Here is a 9,274-nt window from a genome sequence, read left to right on the forward strand (position 1 = left end):
ACTCGAGGTTGCCCAGAAAACCTTCGAGACTGCCTGGTGGACTAAGCGGTCACTCTCGTCAGTGCGCCCGCCGTTCCACCGCAGCGTCCACCATCTCTCCAGGAAAGAGAAGCTGGGGAACTCCTAAGAGGTCCATTTCTTAGCCCGAGTGCCGCCTTACGCCCCAGCCCCCTTGGTCACTCGGGTAAGGACTGCGTCCCTACGCCGAAGAACCAAGTTGGCCCACAGGTTAGCAGTCTGATGGGCGAGGTAAGAGATTGCTCTTCCTCCAGACTGGCACAGTCTCCTGAAGGAAGCGTCGTCTTCGAGAGCAGAACTCCCGGAGCCGGCCGCCACCTTGGATATTGTGAGGGACCACAAATCCAAACCAGGAAAACTGCCTGGAATGCTGCCATAGCGGTAGCTTCCAGGGCAAGTGCCTCCTGCTGCGAGAACCATAGGTTCTCCGACAGGAGCTGCTGCAGGGACACACTGGAGTCAGCCTCGCTAACTCCGGGTTAACCTGTTTCGGCAGTATCGGGTCTTCTGATGGCACGTAAAAACGCCCTCTGCCGCTGTAGAGGAGGAGGAAGCAGCTTAGAGGACCGTCCTGGATTTTAGCGAGTCCTCCCGTCCTGAGACGAGATTCTCCACCTGATCCAGGACTGAGTCCGCAAGCTCTGATCGTGGCAACCCCATCATCATTTTGGGCTCCCTCTTGGGACCCCAAAATGACTCGAGCCGGGACGTGGGGCTCTGATGGTGGTAGCGGCGATCCTTCCGCGAGGCCATTATGCAGACGCATCAGCTTAATGACTTCCGCGAAGTTTCCTCTGTATCTCGGGCGTCACAGCGTCCTGTGGAGTAGGACCGTCCAGTCCCTCCAACAAGAGCATTATCCCTCGATACTCCTCCTTCAGAAGGAGGAAACAGCGACAGACCCCTGACGGTCGCCTCCAACTACTTGCGCGTACGTCCTGGTCGGTCCTAAGACCGTGCCTGAGCCGTACGGCGTCATAGCTGGGTCACGAGCGCGCACCTCTCGTGATCGCTCCTTGGTACCTCGCTCCTCCCGGTATAGCCCGAGGAGGTTGAAGGTACAGGAGAGGCAGACCTGACGCTCCCCCGCGCTCGCTGGCAGGACCAGCGTGCGTAGAGGGCTGCTGCCGATCGTCAACCCGCGGTGACGGTCTAGCAGCAGGCCTAGCGTCGCCGCTCGCCTGGGGCGATTGGCTCGGCTGAGAACGTCTGACGACCGCTCTCTAGCGTCAGGCGAGCTGCCGCTGGTCACCGTCTCCGCCCTGTCCCCCATCGATGCGGCGACGGGTGTGACCTGCTAGGCTCCCTTTCGCGTCGAGACCGGCCAGCGTCCTCTCGGCGCGTCAAACCGCTGGTACTAGCCGTGGCTGGTACCGGCGGGCCGTGGGGACTCCTTCCTCGCCTCAACCCGTGGCCGGTCAGTGGACCGTCACGTCAGCCCGAGCAGCCGGCTGGTCGCTGCGAGAGCGTCCAGTGGCCTGGCGAGAGTCGTGTGCACGACTCTCGCCAGTCTTCTGCTTCCGTGCCGCTGTCTTGACGGCAGAGCGAGCTCGGTCGTCGAAACTTTGGCTGGACGGTCCTCTTTAGAAGAGCGTCCACTCGGTGCTTCTCGCGAACGAGAAGCAGCCGAGGACGGAACCTGGCTTAGCGGCAGAACCACTAGTACCAGGTGAGGACGCACCAGCCGAAGCTGATGCACCTCTGGTCCCCGTCGACTTCTTCTTTGTAGAAGAAGCGACGGGGCCCCGCACACCCGAAGGAACAGGAGGACCAGCAGAAGAGCTCCCCAGCTCGCCTGAGCGAGCCGGGGCCCCCTTAGAAGATACCCGAAGGAGTCTTCTTAGGGGGGGAGGAGGCAACCTTCTTCTTCTTCGGCTGTTTTGGCCTTTAGAAGTCGAAGGGGAAGGAGAGGCAGCAGACGACGAAGAAGACGATGAAGACGATTGACGACACCTTCTTCCTCTTCCTCTTCTTCTTCGCCAGGCTCCGCAGGACAGACGTCAGGTCTTCCATCCAGGAGGGAGCCGGGCAGTTGCCGAAGCAACAGGGCCCGACTGCACCTGTCCGGAAGGACCTGAGACTGTTACAGCAACACCAGCAGCGGGAACGGCAGGACAGGTCCGGGAAACAGCAGGAACAGCAGGAACATCTGAAAATGAATGTGTACCTGAAATGAAAGAGTCGCTGGAGCGGCCACAGGTACGGCAGGCACGGCAGGTACTAAGGAGAGCCAGGCGTCCTGTCGACAGTCACCGACAATCCGTGGCACTGGCGGCAGGTCCAGGGGGGTACTCTTGGGGCAGCGGAAGTCCGGGGTCGGCAAAGGAAAAAATCCAGGTGGTGGTGGCATCGTCCTCTTTGGAACGGCGGCAATAGGTTTTTGTACTGCCACCGTGGGTGTCACCGACATTATGTGAGGCGTATATACAAGATGTGGTGGCATCTCATACGCAGGGGTAGTTAATGTGGTCGTCGTGGTGGTCACCGCACCATGAGTGACCACGCCGACCCCGCCAACCGCTGTATCAAACCCTTGGATGCTGGGCACTCCCTGCAGTCCCAAGCGACTCCCACACCTGTCCCAAGTCGTCCTTCGCTGCTGGCACACCTGCGGAAGCGAGAGTCGGGTTAATAGGAGGGGCTTCCCCGCGCCTGGGGGGCGAAATTCCCCCCCCAGAGCGGACAGAAGACCCCGAATACAACTGTACCGTCGGGTAGCGGGCGCCCTCCTCCACACTCGACGGATCGAGAGAGGAAAAGGACTCCGCTACCCCCCCCGCAGGGGAAGGCGCAAACCGTGGGGGCTGGCCGGGAGGCAGGAAAGAGGACGAAGTGTCCGTCACCAAGGAGTCACTGGACTTTCCGATGACTTCTTGGCCGGCCTAAGGTCTCTTTCCTGCCCTCGTACAGCACCCACTGCGCCTCGGACCAATTCATACAAACCATACATGGCTCGTTACGAGAGCACTCTCGCCCTCGACAACGAGTACAAACCTCGTGGGGGTCCACCTCCACAAAGGACCTGAACCCCCCACATTTACGTCCCTCCAGCCCGGGACACACTCTAACGGCGACTGGAGGCGCGGTGAAATTTGAAATTTCAATCCTCTGATTCACTCATTGTAATCAATTGAAATAGAGAAAAAAGTACTTACTATCACTCCTGATAAACAGAAATAGAAACCAAATACTCAAGAATTGAAGCAAACGACAAGCGGGCAGAGCGATGGCGAACACGTCCTTCCCACACACGGCCGAAAGCAAAAGTGATTTGTTTACCTCCCAGTCGCGCGGCGCGCGACGATCGGACAAGCAGTTTAACTACCGTTCTCCCCTGTTCGAAGCTTACGACCGTTCCAGCTGCCGCTAGCTACTTCCTATTGTTAAAGGACCGATGGTTTTGTATTACGTTATCGGAACAAAAGATCAATTCCCGGGTAAAGAAACGGAAAACTTGATCAATAATATGATGCTATCATAAAATATATATGAAAATGAAACAGAATACTGCACTTGCGATTTCATTTCACATAAAAAATCGTAAGGATCAATTCCCGGGTAAGAACGAAAATTGATCCAGATTAAATTCATGCAATCAATAAAAGAAAATGAAAAGAATATTGCAATTGCGAATCCACTTTCATTGCATTCTATTATACAAAATTAAAAGTTCGTGCCGAGCGCAATCACACTCTCGGTAACGAACGCACAGGGCAAAATATAATGAAAAAAGTACTTACATTTTTCAATTACACCCCCTTCGCCCAAATACATGACTCGGCGCGAGCGCGCCCGCCCTTCGGCACCGAGACATAATTCAAGGGTTCATAATTAAGTAATGAAAATGAAAACCAGTGTACTTACAGTTTCATTTTCAAGTCAAACAACCATTAGTAGAAAACACAATATAAACAAAGCATACGACGATGAGAAACGGGCAGAGAGCGATGACGAACACGTCCTTCACACCCGCGGCCGAAAGCAAAAGTGATTTGTTTACCTCCCAGTCGCGCGCGCGCGACGATCGGACAAGCAGTTAACTACCGTTCTCCCCCTTGTTCGAAGCTTACGACCGTTCCAGCTGCCGCTAGCTACTTCCTATTGTTAAAGGACCGAGGGTTTGTATTACGTATCGGAACAAATATTTATGCAATTCATGACCTTATACTGCTGTTTAACTATTCAAATAATTATCTAGTGCATGCTTCTTCTTCTTCTACCAAAAATCGTAGTTTCCTTAAAAAAGTAATGGTTGGAAGTCGGTGTTTACAATTGTTGCGATGAAAGTGCCCCAGCGTCTATGGGTACAAGTGGTGTGCGGATTTAGCACAGGAAATGGGAAGTTTGTTGACACAAGCGACTCCGCAAACATTGAGATGGCGTCAATCTTTGAAATATTTATAGTTGTAAGTAAACATTTCGAAAGCGTCAGGGAGGTAGTGTGCACTGCGTATGGCCACACTTTTCATTACCCTCTGTTTAATCTTAAAATATGGCCTTAATTTCTAACTTTGGAGTAGCTAAAAACTTACTTCGAAAGGAGAGTAGAGGTCTCAAGTTGCACCTCTCACCACAAACAACTCGTGACTGATGACCATCTCCGGTGTCAGGACATGTTAAAGTATTTTTTCGGAGGGTGGCCACAAACGCGGTAGTCAGTGGCTCGGCTAGTACAGTCGGTTGTTTGACCTAGGTATCTACCTATGACAGGCTATGCAGGCTACATTGGTCAGGCTGTGACAGTCTATCATGGGATGGGCTAGGGACCCATTGCAACTGTATGGGTATACCTATGACCCATACAGGTCAGATTAAGAATGCCCACCCATCAGTGGGACCCCTCAAACCTAAACCTACCTCAATCTTACGATCCTGCCCCGCCAGGTCGGGTCAATCAGGCTACGGTAGTACTATTAGGTAGTAATAAAATACACTGAAATACTGCCTCGTAGAGAATACGCTGGCCTCTCCGAGGTCGGGCGTGACGTTGAAATTCCCCGTGGACCTACTATACTGCTCCGCCAAGTCAGGTCAGGCTGGGCCAAACTGGCTACGATAAATACCTATAATCAAATGTTTACGACAACACTTCCTCGTAGAGGTAGACTGGCCTCTTCGAGGCTAATAAAATGAACATCGCTCAAGTAAAAGAAATTCACACCTGTCGAAACTCTACTTCTTCTTCTTCCGTAATTCCTTCATGTGTGATGGGAGTGTTGTTGTTGTTAGTTTGTTGTTAATATTGTTGTTGTTAAAGTTGGTGTTTTGTTGTTGTTGTTCTATTGACACGCAGGCAGCAGACGGGACGGGGTTGTAATGGCGGGAAAACGCTCGAGAGGTGACGTCGAAACCTTCGTGTGCCATCTTGCAAAGAGGCTGATTGAGGTTAAAAATATATATATTTAATCAAAGTTACGGGGTTAGAGTTACTATTATAGTAATTTGTAGTTAATTTATAGTTTCATGTTACATAATAGTGATCAATAGATAGGTATGATGCAAACTAGCTCCCTTATTTAGTCCTTTAAAGCCGGAATGTCAATCATTATTGATGCGTTGGCAACTACTATATTCTTATCTATTCCATTCATGACTCGCCAAGGAATTACGAAAGAGAACGAGCATTGCTGAAAGAGAAAGGGTAAAAATGTTAAGGTTTTTGTCGATAAGTTGGGTCTACAGCGCGGATATATATATATATATATATATATATATATATATATATATATATATATATATATATATATAGAAATAAACTGAGCCTTCCTTTCCTTATACGTCAATGCTAATAATCAACAAAATTTCCCCTAACGTTTATTAACATTTTTCTTTCTTTTCCTCGTACAGAACTGCAAGGAAAGTTAAACAGCTACAAAAAATAAAAGTAATGCTTGGAAGAAAAATGGCTACGAAAGATCGATAAGCCGAGAATTCATTCATTCCTGCGGTAACTTTATTTACAAGTTATCAAGCTCTCTTGACGACCTGAGTAAGGGAGGGCTCGCGCGCACTTTAGACAGAAATTCGCAGTCGAAATATGTATATATCATCCTTTTGCTGGATCCCATTTTTGGTCGCTTTGATATAACATGTCAGATCAGCTGAGTTTGACAATTTGGTTTGGTGAGGTTTACTTTTTTACTTTTTGTTTAGTACACGAAAATATGAAGCTTTGTGCAGCTAAAGATATTTTGAGAGTGGTCACACACACCACACACACACCACAACACACACACACACACACATATATAGTATATATATATATATATATATATATATATTATATATATATATATATATATATATATATATATATATATATATATATAGTATATACGTGTGTAACTGAATCACGAAAAGTTTGGAACGTGATAACCGCATAAATAAAGGTAAAAGCCACAAAGGAAAGATAAACAATGTTATTTATCTTTCCTTCGTGGCTTATACCTTTATTTATATATACGTGTGTGTAAATGATGTTGATAACATTCTTAACAAAGACAAAAATAAACAGGAAAGGCCATCATATTCAGTTAATTTTTCTGTTCTAAGTTAGCTGCATTCTGAATGACTTCTTAAGAATGTGCAAACGTGTGGACCAGTAGTACTTAAGGATTGAGAGAGAGAGAGAGAGAGAGAGAGAGAGAATCCTCTTCATCAGATGTTTTGCCAACCTCTTGCCATTTAACATTTGCTATTAACAGGTGCACAATAGATGATGAACAATACATGTTTATTCCACTTATTTAGAAGAATAGTATTTTAAGGTTTAACTCAACTGCTCATTCAATACGAATTGTATTATCAAGTTGGCTGCTATTACTGCTATCGGTATCATTAGAGTACCACAATTATCTGCTGTACATATTGCAGTATAATAGTTCTTTTTCGTGTAGGCAATCTAGCAGTGTCTATTTAAAGGTAAATACATCACATTCGTGTGTTGAGGATTTAATACTAATGGTTATTGATTACAACACGTTCTCTGTATAGTTTTGCGGTTCTGATAGTGAGAGTGACAAATGGAAAGGTGCAATCTAGTAGTCTTTTGTAGCACAGGCCAGAGGAAAGATAAGAAAAAGTGAATCTGCTTGTTAAATGGAAACCTACTTATCTTTCACACACATACTGATACTCTCTCTCTCTCTTCTCTCTCTCTCACACACACACACACACACACCTGTCACAGGTGTTCCTCGTCAATGTCGTACAATGTGATATATGAGAACCAAGTGCACAGTTATGTAAGAGTTCGTATATATATATATATATATATATATATATATATATCATATTATATATATATTTATATATATATATATATATATATATTTAAGAATAAAACCAAACAATGAGCTTTCGAGAATCTGTTTCGCTTCCTTTTTAAATACATTTGCTCTCGAAAGCTCTCTGCTTAGCTTCCCTGTTAAATATATTCGTTATCGAAAGCTATCTGTTTAGCTTAATTTTGAAACATATTTTGTAACCATACACAACTGTGGATTTGTATTTCCATTTTAAGACTCACGCTTCTATGAGTATTTCTCTAATAATAATAATATAATAATAATAATAATAATAATAATAATAATAATAATAATAATAATAATAATAATAATAATAATAAAATCAGATACAGCGCAGGAATAGTGGAATGGACGAAGGCAGAACTCCGCAACATAGACCAGAAAACTAGGAAACATATGACAATACACAAAGCACTACACCTAAGAGCAAATATGGACAGACTATACATAACACGAAAGGAAGGAGGGAGAGGACTACTAAGCATAGAGGACTGCGTCAACATCGAGAACAGAGCACTGGGGCAATATCTGAAAACCAGTGAAGACGAGTGGCTCAAAGAGTGCATGGAAGAAGAACTGATAAAAGTAGACGAAGACCCAGAAATATACAGAGACAGGAGAATGACAAACAGAACAGAGGAATGGCACAACAAACCAATGCACGGACAATACATGAGACAGACTAAAGACCTGGCCAGCGATGAGACATGGCAGTGGTTACAGAGGGGAGAGCTCAAGAACTCCCCAGATACTATCTAAAGAACGATAGATGGAAATAACATCTCTCCCATATGTAGGAAGTGCAATACGAAAAATGAGACCATAAACCCCATAGCAAGCGAATGTCCGGCACTTGCACAGAACCAGTACAAAAAGAGGCATGATTCAGTGGCAAAAGCCCTCCACTGGAGCCTGTGCAAGAAACATCAGCTACCTTGCAGTAATAAGTGGTACGAGCACCAACCCGAAGGAGTGTTAGAAAACGATCTGGCAAAGATCCTCTGGGACTATGGTATCAGAACGGATAGGGTGATACGTGCAAACAGACCAGACGTGACGTTAATTGACAAAATCAAGAAGAAAGTATCACTCATTGATGTCGCAATACCATGGGAACACCAGAAGTTTAAGAAGAAGAAAGGGAAAAGGGAAAAATGGATAAGTATCAAGACCGGAAAATAGAAATGAGAAGGGTATGGGATATGCCAGTGGAAATTGTACCCGTAATCATAGGAACACTAGGCACGATCCCAAGATCCCTGAAAAAGAATCTGGAAAAACTAGAGGCTGAAGTAGCTCCAGGACTCATGCAGAAGAGTGTGATCCTCGAAACGGCGCGCGTATTAAGAAGAGTGATGGACTCCTAAGGTGGCAGGATGCAACCCGGAACCCCACACTATAAATGCCACTCAGTTGGAATTAGAGGACTGATAAAGCAAAAAAAAAAAAAAAAATAAAAAGTAATAATAATAATAATAATAATAAGTCTTCCATCTTGACGCCAGAGCTCAAAGCTTCCTTACCTGTGACCTTTGATTTTCTTATATTAATAATAATAATAATAACAATAATAATAATAATAATAATAATAATAATAATAATAATAATAATAACATAATAATAATAATAATAATAATAATAATAATAATAATAATAATAATAATAATAATAATGGTTGCAGGTCCACCATTATTGCGGACCTGCAACCATTGTCAATTTTCGACAGTGAAAATTGTGCCCAATAATAATAATAATAATAATAATAATAATAATAATAATAATAATAATAATAATAATAATAGTAAGTCTTCCATCTTGACGTCAGAGCTCAAAGCTTCCTTACCTGTGACCTTTCACCTTCTCAAGCCATAGATAACAATGGTAGGGCTCTGAGGAGACACCAGCGTCCGAGAGGGTCGTTTAGATAAGACGCATTTGCAGTCACTTTG

The 9,274-nt window shown here is 45.3% G+C and overlaps 1 protein-coding gene across 4 annotated transcripts in view; it reads right to left on the reverse strand.

The window, feature by feature from the left end:
* The window catches only part of LOC135204242 (TATA element modulatory factor-like), a 77,979-nt gene extending 72,644 nt beyond the window's left edge, over positions 1-5,335 (reverse strand). For all 4 annotated transcript variants that reach the window (XM_064234355.1, XM_064234354.1, XM_064234356.1 and 1 more), the window contains exon 1: positions 5,180-5,335. The gene's annotated coding sequence lies outside the window, so the exon portion shown is untranslated. The remainder of the gene's footprint in view (positions 1-5,179) is intronic.
* Between the last annotated feature and the right edge of the window lie 3,939 nt (positions 5,336-9,274).

This window comes from Macrobrachium nipponense, chromosome 44, assembly GCF_015104395.2.
Source record: "Macrobrachium nipponense isolate FS-2020 chromosome 44, ASM1510439v2, whole genome shotgun sequence".
Classification (NCBI taxonomy): domain Eukaryota; kingdom Metazoa; phylum Arthropoda; class Malacostraca; order Decapoda; family Palaemonidae; genus Macrobrachium; species Macrobrachium nipponense.